Here is a 20700-nt window from a genome sequence, read left to right as displayed (position 1 = left end):
ACTGCACCGCTTCGGCAGTTTGTGTATTCAACATCATTATCTGAGGGATTCTTTGTGAAACTTTGGCATGTACAGTATATAAATATATTTCATTTCGCTTATTTTAGTTCCTCTGTATTGGAACAAAACGCGCTACAATTCGTTACTTGTTCCACTTTTGTTTTAATCCCAGCCGTGTCCAGACTCTCAGAACAAGCTGAGAAACGTCCAGTTCAGGACTCTCAGTACCGCCCTCTCCGACCGCATCTGAGATATTTCACTTTGTTCACTTCGTGACGCAGCGCTGTACCGCGGGAAAACACTGTTGACAAAATGAGTATCGAACTTCGAGCTGTTCATTTATTCTCTTAGACATACATTTTATTATGCACATAAATTAAACCGCTTGACTAAAATGTCTCTATGACTACAATGTGGTAAAAACAATGTTGGTGGTGTTTCATCACCACCATTAACATCTGTGGTGATGAAATGCCCGGAGAAGCTGGTGTTGTCACACATCAACTCCTCCATCGCAGAGTCCCTGGACCCCTTGCAGTTCGCCTACCAGAACAACACATCAGTGGATGATGCCGTCTCCCTGGCTCTGCATACCTATGGAAGCCCGTTTCCGCCAGGGAGTAAAAAAAAAAACGCGCTATGGTATCTCAGAATTGCGACTTCAAGTCTCACAGTTTTGACGTCACTTCTGGCGCCAGCAATGAAAGTACAGTAGGTTGCTCATCTGGCATAGGAAATCCACTGTTCACAATCCAGTCCAGGTACAGCGCCACTGATACTGATACCTTCATACAATTCACAGACTTAAATACCGTCTGCGTAAACTGTACAGAGACTAACGTAGCTAAGTAAAAAAAAACATATGCAAGAGCTACTTGGATGGTTTTGGTTGATCGATTTAACCTTTCCAAGAGCAACCTAATTAATGAGGCAAAACTAACAGTAGGCCTGTACTCTTGTGGGGGTTTCGCCCGTTTGTACAAGGCAGCTCCTGCAAACACTTTACCAGCAGCTGTTTCAGCACAGTCACATAGCTGTGGACCCATATGAGCGAGGATGGTGCTATGAGCTTCTACGCGAGTCAATCTGGGGTCGCCTATTCACGATCAAAACATAAATTTGCTTCGATACAATTAATGAAACCCGTAACAATACAGACATACATTAAAGGGAACGTCTTTTATTATTTTTGTTTACTCTCCCCCTTTGTACGTTAAGAGATTTGATATGCTTATTTATTTTCAATATCCTTCCAATAATGTACTTGGCCAAACCCCAGTATCTCTCCGTCTAATTGCTCAGATACAATTCTGTGATCGCGTATCTCTCAGAAACATACCAGGATCACAAGCATGTTTATGTTGACTAAACATGATCAGGCGACATTAAACTGTCGCAAACGTCCTGCCATGGGAGCGGCCCGTGTGTCTCCCGAGCCGGACTTTGATAGGCACAACGGTCTCATTTTTACAAACCCTCCATCCGGTCCTTTCGGCTTCCTAAGGCTGTAAATTACCAAGTGACACGCACAAAACAACCGTAATCATAATGAAGACATTCGTGTGTGTTTAGTAACAATTCCAAAACTTAGTTATATCAATTTTTGTTTTACAGAACATGTTTTTACAGCTGTGGTTTGATTCAGCTTTCTGTAACTTTTTGATAAGTTAGCTGCTCTTAAGATGATTACAAGGTAGAGTAGGTTAAAACTAGTCACTAGGTTAGTATTGACCAACCCTCTTTCAGGAGCTATAACTTTCTGCAGAGTTTAGACTGTTTCAAATCTGTATCTTTGAGCTCAGGCTAACCGGGTGTTCTATAGACAGTGATTAGTTGAGTGAGGTGCTGCCTGTGTATGCATACTGTGTGTGACAAGTCAGATTAAATTGAAAAGCCTACTCTACATTTGTCATTCACATACCCTTGGGGTGTGACCTACTGTATGTGCACCCTGTGAATGCAAATGTGTGGCGAGTGTTGGTCATCGTTGCCTGTCCTGGACTACTTCTAAATGTACTACAATGCATACTGTTGGAGTCTGGGCAAACAGGAGGCTAGGTAATTCCACTCTGCTAACTACTCAATGCTGCACCACTGTCCCATGTGGGCTTCCTAGGCCACAATTGCAGGATGGAGGATCTTATCGATTTCCTCAGGGAGAGGGACATTCCAGAGTCCACTATCGGAAAAATGAAGGAAGAAAAGGTAGTTAACAGAATGAGTGTGTTCATGTTTATTATAACTAACTCCCACTGACCTACTGTAGATATTGACAGCACTTTCAGTACTGTGAAAAGTCAGAGACCACCCTTTCGCTTATTTAATTTCCAGTCAAAACGGTCATTAAGTGCAATTGATTTATTTTTCAATGTCAGGAATTATTCCAGGAAACATATATTTAACACAAAATTACACAAAAGCATCCACAACTAAATATAATGTCAGATCTTTCATTGTTTAGTGTGTCCACCCTTTGCCTTTATTACAGCTTCCATTATTTACAGGAGACTTTCTTTGAATTTTTCAAATAAATCCACTGGGATATTTTTTCATGCTTCCTGTAAACACCTCCAAAGTTCAGTCTTAGAAGTTGGTTGTATTTTCTGCTTCTGCTGGTTCAAATCCAAATCCACTCTGTAACTCATCGTCCATAAAACCTTACTTATCTCAAGTGTCCAGTTTTGGTGTTCTAGGGCAAATTTTCTTCTCTTTTGTCTATTTCCTTTTCAAATAGTGACTTTTTGACAGATACACATCCCTTCAGACCCATAGCATTGTGTTGTCTTCTTACAATGGAAGTATTGACAGAAACACTTGTGGATTTTTTTCAGATCTGATGCAAGAGTGATCAAAACGTTCACTTCTGTCTATGTGATGGTGATGCTCTCAGTGGTCTACCAGGCCTTGCACGATTGTTAGGAGTCCCATTTTCTCTATATATTGTAGTAATTTTTATCTCCAGTTTTGGAAACTTGTTTTTCACTTATTTTCCTTTGGCTTATATTTTCCTAATGCCAGTGAACTATCTTTATAGCCATTCTCATCAGAAATATCGCCTCTTGCCATTTCAGATGCACATGACAAAGACATGTGCAAGGCAGCTGTGGTGTGTTTGGGTAGTTGTTTGAATGTCAGTGTCACTTTTAATGGAAAGTGTTCTAATATAATGTCCGTGACAGTTTTGGGATCAACTTGTGTTGGGAGGACACAGCTGTAACTTGTTTGATTGGACGGATGGAAGACTTAAAGTGCCAGAGGGTGCACAAAAGTAAAGAGTGGGCAAATTAAATACTGATAGATTTGATATTATATTTAGTGTACTCTTCTGTCAAATATATGTTTCTTGCATTATTTTCTGACACCAAAAACTAAATAATTTGCACTGAATGGCTGTTTGAACTGGAAATTAAATAAATGCAAGGGTGGTCTCTGACTTCTGCACAGTACTGTACAGTATATTGATATTTTCACGTATTGTAGATTTTTTCACTTCATACAGTAGCTCCACAATCCCGAATGGACTTTTTCCTTAAACCAGTATCAGCATATTGATCCACATAAAATGATGCTTTAAGTATGGTATTTTGAAACTGAAAATTGATAATACACTATTCATTTTTAGATTGATGCCAGTGTCCTGATGTTAATGACAGATGAACAGATGAGGGATTATTTGCCGTCTTATGGAGACAGATTGGCAGTGATGGGATATTGTAGGAGACACGAAAAAGAGCCCAACAGTAGGAAATCAAAGCTTTTTGATAGACTGAAGTCAAAACTGAATAAAAGAAAAAAGTGTAAGCATCCAGAAAATATCACTCCTCATCAAGAGGTGACCACAGAGAGGAAAGTAAGGAAAGTGGAGTTGGGCTGGATGCTGTATGAGGAAGGAAAAGGAGGCTTGATCCAGGTGAGAACCAAAAAGGGTGGTGGAACACGAAAGTTAAGTGTTTCAAAGCACTGGAAAAAAAAGACCTCATAACGGAGGCAATACGTTTGTTTTTCCCAGATGGAAAGAATGCACATGGAAATATTTCTGGGTTTGAGGTGGATCTGACAAATTATCAAGACGTTTCCTTAGATGAGGACAGTACAGTGGGAGCTCTATATGAAGCCTCAAAGTTAACTGTCATGAGGTTCTATCAGTCAATCAAAAAGAAACATGACAGTGGTGGTGTGGAGACACAGCAGGAATCAAACACTACAGGTCCCTCACAGGAAAACACACAGGAGTTTCCCTCTACAGACTCACTGATTGATCCAGCATTGGAATTAGAAACATTAGATGTCATCTATGTTGGAAATACTGGAAATGATTTGAACTTAGACAGCGATGACGTGGCACAATTTCATCCTGCAGATGTCACAGACGATTCCAGTTTAGCTCAGCAAAGTTCTACCATGTTTACTGGGGAAAATGTGGAGGATAGCAATATCATTACAATTTTCAATGGAGACCTCTCTGAGATGGGAGAACAAAGTCTAGAAGATACTTTGCCTCTGGCACAAGAACTCAGGGAACCAGACAAAAAAATCCTTGTTGTCCATCACAGCCAGATACTATCTGAGCTTATTGAACATTTCACTGATGAACGCTTTTCATATACTCAATCAGAAATTCAAGTAAAGCTTCTACTACCAAATGGGCAGTATGAGAATGGATATGATGAGGGAGGCGTTCTCAGAGATGGCCTCTCTGAATTCTGGCATGAATTCTATGAACAATGTACAACAGGCAGCACTTTCAAGATACCATTTCTCCGACATGACTATGGCAAGAAAAAGTGGCAGAGTATAGGTAAAATTATTTCTCTTGGTTGGCAGAAAGAGAAGTATTTGCCCATCAAGCTTGCTCCTGTAATCTTGGAACAGGCAGCTCTTGGATATGTGAAGAGTGATCTGGTTGACAATTTTCTAAAGTAAAGTATGTCTCAGAATCTGACCGTTATACCTTGGAATGTTGTCGCAGAGACTTCAACAGTTCTGACCAAGATGAATTACTGGAAATCTTGGACAACTACAGCTGCCGAAGAATGCCAAATGCACACAACATTGAACAAATTCTGCAAGAACTGGCTCACAAAACCCTTATTCAAGAGCCTGCTTATGTTATCGAACAGTGGGAAAGTGTACTCGCTCCCCTCAGCAAAGCCCTTGAGGAAATGGAAACTGTGTATGAAAACTTGCAGCCAACGGCAAGGAAAATCATACGGTCACTGAAGTTTCCCTGCACAATGAATGCACAGGAAAAGGAAATATCAAAGCGTATTACAACATACCTGCGAGAGTGTGATGGAAGGAAACAGTCTCTGTTCCTGAGGTTCTGCACAGGCTCAGATCTCTTTCTTGGCAAGACTGTAACTGTTGACTTCACGGACATGCAAGGATTTGAGAGAAGACCTATGGCACATACATGTGGCTGTTATTTGAGAGTGTCTATTCATTATGATAGATATCCTGACTTCAGGTGTGAAATGAACAAAATTTTGGAAAGTAATATATGGGTAATGGACATAGTTTAGTATTTTAGTCTGTCGACCTACAGACTACACAGATTAGAAATATGTGCATCTTTCACCATTCAAAACTTTTGGTAAAGTATACTTATTCACAGTATGCATGTAAAGGCCATCTGACCTAGTCTGTACCTTTACACATATAAGCATATAAGATATACTGAGTTTTGAGTGTACTTATGATAGAATGTTCATAATTTCACTGAAGAAATTAAAAAGTCTCAGGTTAAATTGCACTTTTATTTTTGTCATTTTGGTACAAGAAGTTCTTTTAGACTGATTGTTCATGCAGTATATTGAGTGATAAACTAATGGATGTTTTTTCACCTTAAAAAAAATATGGTGATGCAGTTTAATAAAAGTTCTTTTTTGAGCGATGTGCATTCTCTAAGCTACCAAGCACTTTTGTGCCAATGAACTCTGGTGCCATGTAGTGTCTAATAATGTTACAACTTTTGCGTTGTATGTAATTTAGTCACAATATGGCAGCAGAGTTTATTTGCACAATAACTGGACAGTTCATGGCAAAGATGAATTCTAAGTGCTCACTTTGGTCAGCACTTGATTTAGAATGAATCTTTGTCATTAACTCTTCAGTTAGATGTTTCTTGGGGTCGCGGTAACTTTGCAGAATCTGAATTTGTTTATTTGTGTTTGACTAGTTTGGCTATTTGTAGATTTTGTCTGACATTTTTATGAAACGTCAAGATTGCAGATGGGTTCAAATGCCTTGCGTTTAGTGAATATTATTTGTACTGTATTTACATTGCATTTGGTGAAAGGAAATGAGAGAAGTGAGGTAATGTTATTGTCAAACATTTCATATAATGTTAGATAATGTTATTGTCAAATCAAAGTTGGGTTGCTTTTATGTGTGAACATTATCTATAGTCCATTAAAGATTGTTACACTGTTTGCATCTTTTGGCACATTTACTTTCATTTGTTCCTTGTTTCATCCTATTTCACACTCAATGTTAAATCAGATCTAAAGACAACACATTAAAAGTGGTAACATCTTTACCACTTTTAATGTGTAACATCAAATGCTGTGGCATTTGAGAAAAACAAAACACCCTTATACCTAGATCCCACATTTGTAAGCAGTTTATCTTATCCAGAGAGTGCAAAGTCCCCTATTCCTACTCAAGGTCCAGCCCATTGAGGACCATTTCACGTAGTCTTAAGTAAAGGTCAGTGATTTCAAACACATCATCTGGCATTGCAAGGTTGTGTTCAGCCATCAGTTCAACACAAAGATGGAAGACATCCTCATCACGGGGGTAGTCCTTTACACAACAGTCTTCTTGACAGATATCGACTTTGATTTGGTCAACTGCCTGCAAATAGTTCTGTGCGCCATATAAACTAGGGGCAGCATACATCACTGAAGGTCGTCCACTGGGAGCGCGAGGGTTGTGGGTCGGCCTTATTCTGTGATTATTCCAGGCAGTCAGCACTTCATTGAGCTCCTCCTACACAATAGAAATCAATTGTTTTGAAATAAGGTTTGTTAAATCACTTTATGGAACTCAAAGAAGAGATCTAGTAGAAATAGTAGAATTTTATGTTTTACTATTCATATCAAAATCTGTAATGACAGGTATGTTACATTTACCTGTATGGTGTTTTGGAAGCAAAACTGAATGAGTGATTTGTCGATGAAGGTGTCAACAAAATGCCCATCTTCTCTCAGCTGTTCAAAATGGTCCATCCAAAACTGACTGCACTGTGCTCTTAGTGTAGCCCACCAGCGTTCAATTTTCTGATTCCCAGTGCTTGGGCCAAGAGTGACACATTCTGTGCTATCCTCATTCATTTCGCGCAGAAACCTTTGCATTACAGCAACGTGGGTGTTTTCGGTTCCATGATCAAGTCGTACTCTTTGTGGAAGACCGTTGTTGTTATAGACAGCGTCTATAAAATAACCCGCAATAATTCGTGGGTCATTATTGGTTTTGTATGCTTCTAACCAGATCATTTTTCTCGAGAAGCCATCAATGCACCCATTGATGCATATCCCGTAAGGTTTTAATTTGTCATACCCATCAATATGCCACACATACAGATGCAGCCATTCAAAGTGCGCGTTACAGACACGTACCGTAGGTGAAGTCGCGAATTGTGACGCAAGATGACGCGCGGCACCGCAGTACATGATTGGTTGACCGACAGGGGCACTCGTGGTCCGTTGGTCTGTCGTAGAAAGACTTACAGTAAACGTCTTTGCTGTGCCCGTTGTAGATATTGAATTTTACCACTGAAGGGAAATCTTAGTAGCTGAGCATAAAAAGAATAAGAGCATACTGTAACGCGTGTGAAGGCCATAAACGATATTAATTTTGGAACATAAACATACAGTATATGGCTGGTCTTGGTACTTTAAAGAAAAAATACACACCAGTATTCCATTTCTCCCTAAACATTTTAAGCATCGAAGTCTTTAACTAAAGAGATACCGGAGTCAACAAGCATACTTTTAGAATTTGATTAAAAGGGAATATAATATTGAATCGCGTATATATTTTATGAAAGCAAGATTGCTCAGCTGGACAAAAGTACACAACCTACCTTTATCAGAAATATTTATACATCAAAGCCTTTACCGAAGATATTACTAATAGTATTAATAATGAATGACTTTGGACAAGCTGTATACTCAAAGTATAATTTCTTTAGCACATTTGTACAAGCACTTGGAATCTGTCCAAGCCATACTTTGTCAGGCATTTTGTTTTACTTCAACGGGCATAAAAACTCCCTTGCTTTTAACAGGTCGTTTCATAATTTCTAACTACGAAAATGATTTAAAATGCGACACTTATCATTCAACTAGAGCTCAAAATATCACAAGGATCCTCAAGAGCACAGCAAAGACTGTATTAAAAGATACTTGTATGAGATACATGAGAATCCAGGCTTTTTTTATCAATGCTTTCTTTTCTGTATACCAGATTTTATGGAACCACTTCAGAAGCTTTCTACCCGTTAAGATTTATATTTCTTGGGATTTTGGGATCAAATGTGGAAGGATAAGATTGTAATCGTTTTTTATTTGTCAAATACGTGATTGTATTTCTGAATGTTATGTTACACCTACAGTAGTTCACTGCTTTAAATACATCGAATTAAGAAAGTTAGGTGTAGCACTTTAGATCTTTTTGTCTGAACCAGGGAAAATCTGATCATGTTTCTCTATAACAATAATAAAAAACTTTATTTTACATATCACCTTTAAAAGTGGCATCTCAAAGCAATACAGTAGATCAAAAAACAGTTAAAAGGGACCAAAGTAAATACCAGACAAACGCAAACGCGTTTTTAATAAAATGCTTTTATTCATTCAGCAGAGAGTGAGAGGGACATCCAGCAGAGAGAGACACACACACCGGTTTCCACTGAAAAAATTGTTTTTTTTCCAATTCCTCTTGTCTAACAGGAATGTTTTGTTTGTGGACAGACTGTTAGACTAGAGGAAAAGAGCGCCTCCTTCTACGAAGCATTTCGTTGATCCGATCACGAATTCTTTTCCAGTCGCACGAAGTAAGGGTAAACTTACACCATACCGATGAGCTAATGCCAGGGAAAGACACCATTTCCTTTTTCTGATCACTCGCTTTCTGGATACACATCTCACCTGTCCTGTTCTTTGTTTTCCTGGTTTGCTGATTATGCCTGATGTGGTCCACTCCTACCCTCATACCTAAAGAATACTATTTTAAATTTCTTGGCGCAGTTCATTAACCCTTGTATGTGCTCTCCGCGCCCAAAATGCAATTTAAAAAAAAATCAAAAACCGCGCTCAAAATGCAATTTAGAGCTTTCTGGCAAGAGGAGACACCCAAATCAATGTAACATGCCACAGTTTGTGCATGAACAGGGTTATACTGCCTATTCCCTTCGATACCCGATTAAAAAAAAATAAAAAATGTTTTGAATCCCCGGCGGAACCGGGCATCCATATGAATCAAGTAACAGGTTTATTCCATGCTGAAAAAAAGAAGAAAGAAAACACATTCCATAAGAATTGCTTGAGCTCCGCTCTGTACCACAATGATCCCCCGGAGTCTCTGCCCCGGGCTATTTGGGTTTTTAGACAGAGGGTAAAAAACTCTCTCTCTGGCTTGACCTCCCCCTCCTTGGGTATTGTCTGTTTTTTTTTTTGTTAACAAGGCTCGCCAGCTAATGTGAATCGAAACCTCTTTCTAGCTTTTAAAGTCGTGCGATGTGTAAACCACAATTCAAATAGAGAAAAAAGACCTGACTGACAAGCCGATACGTACTCTTAGAGTTTGATTAATAGGGAATATAATACAAAAATATAGTACTAAAAATAAGATACACTCTACAGACATTCACAACGGCGACTGTCAGCAGATAGGACACAGCGGCTCAGGCACCCGCTGAATGGAAAAGGGGCACTTTAATGTTCTGTATGGCCAATACTAAAGCCAATACTGGCTCAATACCCTCAATGGGCTCTGACGTGCTAATGCGTTGGTTTAACAGTCCGGGTGTGGCAGGCTTCCAATGTCAACTCGACTCGATTGGAAGACAATGAACGTATTTTAGCCCTAAATGAATTAATAGCAAACATGGCTTACATAAAATACATTTTTCCAAGAAAGTTTATAATAATACGATCTATAGTTGAATTCTGAGCCTAAATATAAAGGAAAAGCATTTTCAGAGAGCAATCACGCTGTGTTTATGTAGAAAAAGCAATTAGGGTTTTTGAGCAATCTAATTACCTATTCGCCTAAAACGCTATATAAAATAAAGTTTATTTAGAGATGAATGATCAGTGTCGCAGTTTAATGCAGTTTAATGCAATTTAGAGCTTTCTGGCAAGAGGAGACACCCAAATTATAATGTAACATGCCACTGTTTGTGCATGAACAAAGTTATACTGCAATTTTCCTTAGATACGCGATTAAAAAAAAAAAGTTTTTTGAATCCCCGGCGGAACACACTCCATAAGAATCAGCGCTTTTATACAGTATATCGCCTTTAAACACATATATTTAAACACGCGTTTACGATTTAAATCAAAACGCGATTCAAATCAATATAAATGTTTATTTTGTAACGCATAGGTATTCATTGTTATTAAAAAGACTTAAATTTGATCATGTTGCGATATTTAGAAATATAAATTTGTTTGGTGCGAGTGAGGTTTTATTTAATCTCTGACCAAGGGAAACGTTTCATTTTTTCAAAGAAATGTTTGTTAAAAAATAAAGTGATACTGTACAGTAGTTCCATGGGATTCAATCACAGACCATGTGACATGGGAGTCAGGAAACTAACACACAGCGCCACCAGATTTGATAACGCTATAAAAACGCTATAAAATAATGTGACTAGGCACAGAACAAGTTTACAGCACAGTACAATAATAAATGCTGACCATGACTTTAGAAGCATAAATTACCTTACACTCAATTTAAACACAAGCTGTCTTTAGCCCTCTAAGCTGGTTCATACAGAAATGTAGAGATCCAGGCTCAGAACACACAGCTTCATACATGGCGAATACATATGCAGGACAACTAGAGAAGACGTTTTACAGAGGATGGATTTTTAGAAACATCCCATCAGTGACATCACTGAAGTCAACTCCTACTGTGGGTAACTGTCGTGTGGATAGTTTCACAAGAATCAGACAAAGGTTTAAGCATCGCTTGTTCTAGATAAAACTGCAAAAAAAACAACAACCCATAATGTACTTCTTTGCGGCTCTGTTTGCCCAAATCATATATTCACAAAGTTAAATTAGAAAATAATATTACGTAACCAAAATCCGCAATATGGAAACAGAACCTGTGTAATTGTTGACAGATGATGTTCTCGTAACATTTTTACAAGACGAACTACAACATTTAAAAAATGACTTGTATGTACTTGATATCTCTAATCAATCCACGGCGATATAGTTAAAGCAGTCCCGGCACAAAACGAAACTAAAACGCCCTGGGCATACCGTTTCGCGCTTCTTATCAGTTGCTCAAAAGTAATTTGACCGTATGAAATGCATAATATAAACCTAGAAACATATACAGTACGTGAGCAGTACTTACGTAGTATCGGTGTCAAGACATACCTCTCAAATACTGTAAATCAAGTTAAAAATATCTCAAGACCGATTCTGGTCATAATGAAACCATGTTTCGTGTATGTTTTCTTTAAAGTACCGAGACCAGCCATATACTGTATGTTTATGTTCCAAAATTAATATCGTTTATGGCCTTCACACGCGTTGCAGTATGCTCCTATTCTTTTTATGCTCAGCTACTAAGATTTCCCTTCAGTGGTAAAATTAGATATGACTATTCAATACTTAAACGCGCACAGTTAAGACATTAAATACACATATACATACTGTATACAGTACAGTTTGCAGACGGTAATATGTTTATGTTCCTAAATCAATCTCTTTTATGAGCATGTGAAAGGCATGGTGAATCACTGTACTTTGCACGATTGGAAACAAATGCGTGATTGTGAAATGCTGTGGTGTTACTTTTACAAAGACGGTCAATGAAAAAAAGAATGTGGACCAGGGCAATACTTTGAGTTTACAGCTTGTCCAAGGTCATTCATTATTAATACTATTAGTAATATCTTCGTTAAAGACTTTGATGGCCACAGCTCAAACATGAGAGGTTGAGCTTTATTAGCTCCACCTTGCGGAAATTCCGGATACTATTATTTTGCTAGCGGTATTTACCGGTAACTCGCGGTATTTACCGGTAGCTTGCGGTAGACTGCGTACAGCGCACCGGAAAATAATGCGGTATCGCCCGCGCATTTTGAATGGCTGCATCTGTATTAAATTTTTAAAAATTAAACGGGGGAAAATAACATGTACGAGAGAGGGAGATATACCTCACCACCAGCCTGCTGTACTCCTGACTTGTAAATATCTCTGGAAACCCCGCTGTGTTTTTTTCCCATTTTTAAGAAAATAAACTTTTAAAAATGAAAACCCGCGTGAGTCTCACCTGCGCGCGCCGGTGACCGTGAAGCTGCCAGAACGGGGAGGGACCCGCTGACGTCACCACAGCAGGAGGAATAGGGACTGTGACGCAGACAGGAAGGGGCTCAGGGTGGTTATGGGAGTTGTAGTTTATCACCAGCGCTGTGTCTGTGAGCAGCTCCAGACCCTGACAGTCTAGTACACGGCTCCCCTTAGAGTTACGTTTAATGTTTAAATAAAATCAGTTTTATTTGATCTGTGTCTCAGGGGAAAGTGCGGTGTGGACGCGCTGTGCCCGTTACTCCTTTTTCCTGCTCTTTTCTTTATTTTAGTTCCCAATAAATCGAGATAATCACCCGGTGAAAGCTCTGTTTTCCTTCATATTGTAACGCATACGCCATCAGGGTGTGTAAGAGCCGGCTTACCAGAGCGGTGACGTCGCCGCCCTTCCCTGTGATAGCAGGACCACAGCTACTGGGCTGTACAGAGATCTCTCTTTGGCTCACTGGGCTGGGTCCCTGTTGAGTGACGCGGGAGTCCCGGGTTCGAGTTCCTGACGGTGGGGGGCCGACCTGATGCGGGGAGGGCGCCCGCTTGAACCCCGAAGCGTTACAATATGAAAGCCCAAAATCCTAAACCGAACTCAGGATTTTACATCTGTTTGGTGGCAGCGGCGAGTTTTTTTCTTCACGGACAGAAACTTGGGCTCCGTGTCAGTCTTGTCTTCCGTCCTGCTGTTTGGACATTTCATGTGGACGATTCTCTGTCCACAGAGGGACTGTGTCGTGAGAGGTAGTTTTGACACACTCCCTTGTGCGCTGGTTAGTGTGGTAATTGTGAGACGCTCCCTAGAGCAGGCGAGTTAGTAGATGGCTGAGCTGCTAAATAACTGTTCGTGTAAACAGTGAAGTTAAACGCTTTCCTGGTGTTGTGTTCAGACTTGTTTAATCTATATAAACCAGGGTGCCCAATCAGTCGATCGCGGAGTGCTTGCCAGTCAATCGATCGCAAGAATGTTTGGCAAAAAACAAATGGGCTATTTATTTACTTTTTTCGAGAGCCTAAAATGTCATGCCGGAGGACTGCGGGGAGCACGGGGGGGGGGACACTGCTCGCTTTCCCCCTCAGCGCCGGACCAGGAGGGCACAGGGCATCATCCCCTGATCGAAACGGGGTCACCCGAGCGCTGGGACACGCCTCGCGCAGGCCTTACCCGCCACAGTCGACACGGTCGGGTTCGAGCAACGGGAAGCTGCCCCCCCCCAACCCCCCTGCAGACAGCACAAACGAAGAAACCCCCCCCCCTCCTTCGTCAGCGCTGCGCTCGTGTGCCGTTGAAGGTGGCGTTGGTGCTGCTGTCGTTCCCCAGATGTAGCGCCTTGTCGTTTCGGGGTCGTGACGTCACTCAGCCCCCCCACAACCTCATAGGGGAACTGGACCGGTCTCACTCGTCAGTGCCAGGTCAGACGTCAATCGTTAGACGTTATATCTCGGGAACGAGAGCAGCAGGGAAGTTACTTTCACCGGCACAAGCGCAGCGCTCGCGCACGAGACCGCTGTGGCTTCCCCGCCGCGTCTTCAGCGCGTTGCCAGGTGGCGCAGGCTGCCTTTTATCCATACACTCGCAGGTCAACCCCTCGTCAAGGGGAGATCTGCCCTCTAGCTCAGCTGGCTGGGTCCCTGTGGAGCGATGCCGGAGGCCCGGGTTCGAGTCCCAGTGGTGGGGGGACTGACCTGAGGTGGCAGTGGTGAAGGTGCAGACCCACCTGCACCCCGAACCCCGAACACCAGGTGATCCGCTGAAGCCCGTGTAGCCGGTTCAAGAGATCTGCTAAAGCCCGTGTAGCCGGTACTGGAGTTCTCCTGAAGAATACATTTACACGCAAAATCCGCGGAACACGCTTCGCCCCAACACTCCCAGCCTCGTTTGTCGTGAGCGTGAGGGGTGAGGAAGAGTGTGAACATCCACCTCTTTTCAGCCTGTACTGCAGTGACTCTTCGCTCATCTGCCTGCTCTGCTCAGCAGCAGTGTCAACGGACAATTCAAGCGCGTTACTGGACTTTGACATTAGTGCCACAATCGCAGAGCCACTAGCTCATTTCACACTTCCTGTTTCCTCCCTTGTCTCTGTCAACAAGGTAAAATCGCTTCTGAAGAAGAACGTGGTCAGTCACAGCGAAGTGTTGTGTAGAGAGAGAGAGAGAAACACAACTCCGAATGTGGAGATCTGTGTGAAACCCAGCGCCTTTCCCACCGCGGGGGAGAGGTTACCCACAGATCTGTGCGGGAGGCTGCTCTCCGATCCGCCTGGTGGCGTCTTCCCCGCGCGCACGGATCAAGGACTCGAGTGCCCCCCCCACCCCCGTCACGACCCGCCCACGAGCACGCAAGCACTCCGCCATGCCCACGAGCTCCAGTCACGCTGAACGGCCCCCGCACCCTGTTCACACCCCCCCTCTCTCTCTCTCTCCCTGAGCTCTGAAACCAGTTACTCGTCTCTTCTATTGGCTGGATTACCTTTCGCCTGCCGACTCCTCGCCCTCGTTTCAGAGCCCGGCTGCTCCTCTCGTTCTTGGCCCCACACTGTTTTGGGACCCAGTCGATCTCCCGCCCAGACTCCACCGGGGTGAGCCCCGCACCGGGTCCCGCCTCCTGACCCCACCTCCCCCGATCGAGAGACGAGTTTTCTTCGACACGGGCGGGAGCGTCGTCCGGGGTGCGCGTCCCCGTTTCCTGCGCGTCCGTGTGTGAGATTGTGGGGGTCTCCACAGGCGGCCTGTCGCACAGGTGCGTGTCAGGGGTGTCGATGAGGGCGTTACACCGGCGGCACAGCTTCTCTTCACGACTTGTGATGATTTGCGAGGTTATAAACCCCCCATTTCTCACAGCGACCGACACCCGCCGCCGCCCTTCTGAACGCGTCCCGACCCGAGACCTCGCGCACAGGGCGGTTCTGAACGTCTGCCTCCGTGCCGCAACACGCGGGACCGAAACACGTTTGACGGGCTTTAACGCCGGCGAGCGCGGCGCTGCCGTGGCGATCCGCGGCGTGGCCGTGACTGCGAAGATCCGCGGATCGATGACAACAGCTGGACTGTTTAAAAAGATGAGCCATGACCTTCCCGCAGTAGAACAAACAGCGGTTTAGATTCTGACGGCGGGGGACCCGGCGTGAAATATTTCCACTCGCCCCGCTTCACGGCACAGAATTTGAACGAGCGCCTCTGAGGGCTTTTTGTTAAAGAAAAAAGCTGCAGCGTCTGACAAGCTCGTCTCCCGATCCTCTGAGCGACCCGACTCGCTGCGTGTCGGCTCAGCCCCCTGTCGCCACAGCCAGTGTCCACCAGGCCGCGCACACGACCTGGCGAAACACAGAGGACCGTCGACAAGGTGCGCTTTTCCCCCGCTCAGCGACCCCCCTGTACAACAGGGATCGAGACCTCCTGCCGTCACCGTTCCGGACCGCCCGTCAGAGATCGGGCCAACGAACCCACTCGCGGGAGCCGGAGGAGTGACCCTGCAGGAGATCTGCACCGCCAAACAAGCCCACGTCCACAGGGGAAGCCAGTGACCCCCCAAACCAGGGAGAGAGGAACCGAAGCCAAGCCCTGATCCTGAAGCCGTGGTCGAAGGAGAGAACCAAGAGTCCGTAACCACAAAGCAGCAGAGAGGAATAAGGCAATTTTTTAATTAATATACAGAAATAACAAGTCACAACAAAAAAACTCAATCACGTTGCAGAGCGCAGTCCATCCTTATCCTAAACCAAAAAGGGTTTTCCCCCCCTCCTCGGCAGCACGGTAGCCCTGCTGGCTGTACTCGTATGTACTCATGGAGCTGGTGGCCGAGAGGAGAATGCTGACCAAGCTCACAGCCATCATGAACGACGCCTCTCCTCCGCTTCATGGGACTGTTACTGGGCAGCGGAGCACCTTCAGCACCAGACTGCTCCAGCTGCGGTGTTCAAGGGAACGTTTCCGCAGGTCTCTCCTCCCGGCGGCTGTCAGGGTGTAGAACGCTGCCCTGGGCGAGGACTGTCAGCCCTTCATCTGCTCGTCTATGGACAGCATGGTGCTCCATTGGACTTTTTGGACACTTTTTGGATGTTTTTACAGTGACTATGATCAGCACATTTTGCACACACCTGTGTATTTATTCATTGTTATTTATTTTGTTGTCTTTTGTTTTATAACTACTCCGATGTCTGTTTTTGCTTGTCTTGGGCTGTCCTGCTGTAACACATCAATGTCCCTACGGGATCAATAAAGTCTCCTCTATCTATCTATCTCGGCCGCCTGCGCGATTCGCCCCTCCCACGGCCGCTGGGACGAGGAACTAGGCGTAGCGCGACACAGCGGCTCACACCGAGGACCGGCGCTGAGCGGGGAGGGAGGGGGAACCGTGCTGGAGGACCAGGCGGGCGGGGGGTGTGGTGGGGGAGACGCGCTCTGAGACGCGGTCTCGCTGGACTCGGGCTTCTGCCTCTTCCGCTGCCGTGCCTGCCCGTCGGGGGGTGTCGTCTGTGAGGACCCCTGTGCGGCTCTGTGAGGGGGCCGGGGTGTGGCTGGAAGTATCGGCAGCGTTTCAATTCCCCGGGTCGCCGTCTGGGCGAGAACAGCGGGTTATTAAACCGGCCGGAAGACAAACGCAGCTGAACGAAATCGCTCGGCGACAGCTCGTCGGATGATCTCCGGGCGGCCCCATGCGCAGCGTCCATCGCCTGTACCTGCGGGTCAATCTGTCCTCAGATCCAGACTGAAGACCTACTACTGCAGCCTAGTCTACTCACAGTTGATATCATAGCTTGTACCTGCGGGTCAATCTGTCCTCAGATCCAGACTGAAGACCCATGACTGCAGCCTAGTCTACTCACAGCTGACATCATAGCCTGTACCTGCGAGTCAATCTGTCCTCAGATCCAGACTGAAGACCTACTACTGCAGCCTAGTCTACTCACAGTTGACATCATAGCTTGTACCTGCGGGTCAATCTGTCCTCAGATCCAGACTGAAGACCCATGACTGCAGCCTAGTCTACTCACAGCTGACATCATAGCCTGTACCTGCGAGTCAATCTGTCCTCAGATCCAGACTGAAGACCTACTACTGCAGCCTAGTCTACTCACAGCTGACTTCATAGCCTGTACCTGCGAGTCAATCTGTCCTCAGATCCAGACTGAAGACCTACTACTGCAGCCTAGTCTACTCACAGCTGACATCATAGCCTGTACCTACGAGTCAATCTGTCCTCAGATCCAGACTGAAGACCTACTACTGCAGCCTAGTCTACTCACAGCTGACATCATAGCCTGTACCTACGAGTCAATCTGTCCTCAGATCCAGACTGAAGATCTACTACTGCAGCCTAGTCTACTCACAGCTTACATCATAGCCTGTACCTACGAGTCAATCTGTCCTCAGATCCAGACTGAAGACCTACTACTGCAGCCTAGTCTACTCACAGCTGACATCATAGCCTGTACCCGCGAGTCAATCTGTCCTCAGATCCAGACTGAAGACCCATGACTGCAGCCTAGTCTACTCACAGCTTACATCATAGCCTGTACCTACGAGTCAATCTGTCCTCAGATCCAGACTGAAGACCTATTACTGCAGTCTAGTCTACTCACAGCTGACATCATAGCCTGTACCCGCGAGTCAATCTGTCCTCAGATCCAGACTGAAGACCCATGACTGCAGCCTAGTCTACTCACAGCTGACATCATAGCCTGTACCTGCGAGTCAATCTGTCCTCAGATCCAGACTGAAGACCTACTACTGCAGCCTAGTCTACTCACAGCTGACATCATAGCCTGTACCTACGAGTCAATCTGTCCTCAGATCCAGACTGAAGATCTACTACTGCAGCCTAGTCTACTCACAGCTTACATCATAGCCTGTACCTACGAGTCAATCTGTCCTCAGATCCAGACTGAAGACCTACTACTGCAGCCTAGTCTACTCACAGCTGACATCATAGCCTGTACCCGCGAGTCAATCTGTCCTCAGATCCAGACTGAAGACCCATGACTGCAACCTAGTCTACTCACAGCTGACATCATAGCCTGTACCTACGAGTCAATCTGTCCTCAGATCCAGACTGAAGACCTATTACTGCAGTCTAGTCTACTCACAGCTGACATCATAGCCTGTACCCGCGAGTCAATCTGTCCTCAGATCCAGACTGAAGACCCATGACTGCAGTCTCGCCTCCTCACACCTTACATTATAGCCTGCTGCAGCCATGGCTGCTGGTGCTGCTGTACAGGCCATTGTGTGTCTGTGTTGGCCCACCAGGCAGATACATCTGTTCTGACCAGACTATCCTATTCTCCTCCCCACGTCTGGATGGCACCCAGGCTGGGCACCATCTGAGCTGGATGCTGCATCACTGCCATGGATCCAAGAGGGACATCGTGGATATAGCTGTCGTTTAGGAGGATTTACTGGTCCACAGAGATCTGCATGGAGTACTGACACACAGAAGACATGATGGATGGATTAATAGCCTCATTCATTTATTCCTTTTTTAATTCTATAATGTTAGCATGCCCAAAGGGGTTTGGCAGCCAGCTGACCTTGGACCCCCAGAGGATTTTTTCTCTCCTTACTGAGGGGTTTGTCGTTCCTCTCCTCCGTTGTCTCCTGGTCTTTTCTGTTCTGTGTTCACAACATGTAGGGTCACTTGCTATGTTAAGCACCTGGGGACAACCTCGCTGTGAAAGGCACTATATAAAAACACCTTGAAATGAATGGAATATTCTGTCAAGATGAACAACACGAGTACTTGTGCCTAGCGCTGTGCTGCTCTAAAATGATAGATTATACGGTTGCATCGCCGCCGCCGCCACCGCCAACCTGATTCTCTCAAAGTTATCGCTCTCAGGCTCTACTGCAGCAGCCCTGAGCGTCACACGATGAAGCGGTGCGGACGTCATCTCTATTTAATTTCATTTAAACTCGTTTGAATCATTCTGAATTGATTTCGTCATGTGTCCCCGTTCTTTCTATCTTGAAATGTTAGATGTTCTATGGTTTGGATTGTATTTCTTTTGTTATCGTTTATGCAGAAAGTTAAGAAAAAGACCGTTAGTGGTGGTGGTGGCGAGGGCGCAGACCCCCCTGAACCCCGAAAATGCTACATCATTATATGGCTCTGCGGCTCATGCCCTGCGCCTCCTTCAGGTGTGAAGTTCACAGCTGATGAAAGGAAGAGGAGCTGTTACCTGTAGAAATTCCTTAACTTCCTTCATGTTGTCCTCAAAGACAAACTGCAGGCAGCACAGATAAAAAGACCATTACCTTTGCTGACCGCCCTGTCTCTCTCACACCTGAAGATGCTCCACAGCCGGGGCTGGAGGGAAACAGGGGTGTTCGGGGGAGGTGTGTCCCCCAGCTCCGAGACCCTCTTACAAACTGCAGGGCCACGCCGCTGACGACACGCAGGGCCCCTTTGACGCAGAAGAGCTACAGCAGGGAAACCGGCCGGCCGAGCGCGTCTCTTTCCGGACCCTGGGCAGACGGCACAATCCGGGGAGGAGTGAGGAAAACAGGGGGAAAGAGGCAGGCAGGGGGCTGGAGGGAAACAGGGGTGTGTCCACGGTGCGCTGGTGTTCGGGGGAGGTGTGTCCGAGGCAAACTGTCCAAGGGAGTCCGAGGTGAATCCATTGGTGTAGCAATAGTCCAAGACCGGGTGATCCATCCTGACAGACGAACAGAGTTACAAGCCGGAGCGGGATCTGGCGGAGGGTCGGGGGAATAAAAGGGGGTCACGGGGCCAGACGCTCCCTCATCCCGGACCCAGAAGATCAGGACATGATGAAGCCTGTGCCGCTGAGTCGCTCCTGGACTTCCGGGTGTCCATCTTCCACAGCTGAGCCAAGACTGGCAGGAACGCCTGGCTTGTACAGCACGGGGGGCAGGAACCAGAGGCAGGTGCAGGAGATCAACACTAAACTAGGAAGGGCTGGAGCCTCCTTAAGAGGAGGGGCTTACGAGCGTGACAGGTGTTTGTATTAAGGATTCCATTTGCTTGTGGTTCTCTTCCTAAAAGAGGGAACTTGCTTGTTTTTTAGGATGCCTTTGTTGTAAAAGACTTGAGGACAAAATCCTGGCTTTTCTCAGGAGTACAGCCCTGAGATTCCAATTGCTTGTGACCAGACGACCTCTGAAAACGTCACACTGAACACCAGTGAATCTCAGCTGC

At 45.0% G+C, this 20700-nt stretch overlaps 1 pseudogene; it reads left to right on the top strand.

Moving 5' to 3' along the window:
- The first annotated feature begins 2130 nt into the window (after nt 1-2130).
- Nucleotides 2131-5522, top strand: LOC148834036 (uncharacterized; annotated as a pseudogene).
- The last annotated feature ends 15178 nt before the right edge of the window (nt 5523-20700 follow it).

This window comes from Atractosteus spatula, chromosome 5 (assembly GCF_055471065.1).
Source record: "Atractosteus spatula isolate fAtrSpa1 chromosome 5, fAtrSpa1.hap1, whole genome shotgun sequence".
Taxonomy (NCBI): Eukaryota; Metazoa; Chordata; class Actinopteri; order Semionotiformes; family Lepisosteidae; genus Atractosteus; species Atractosteus spatula.
The sequence above is the reverse complement of the archived record's forward strand: the minus strand, read 5'-3'. Positions and strand labels throughout refer to the sequence as shown.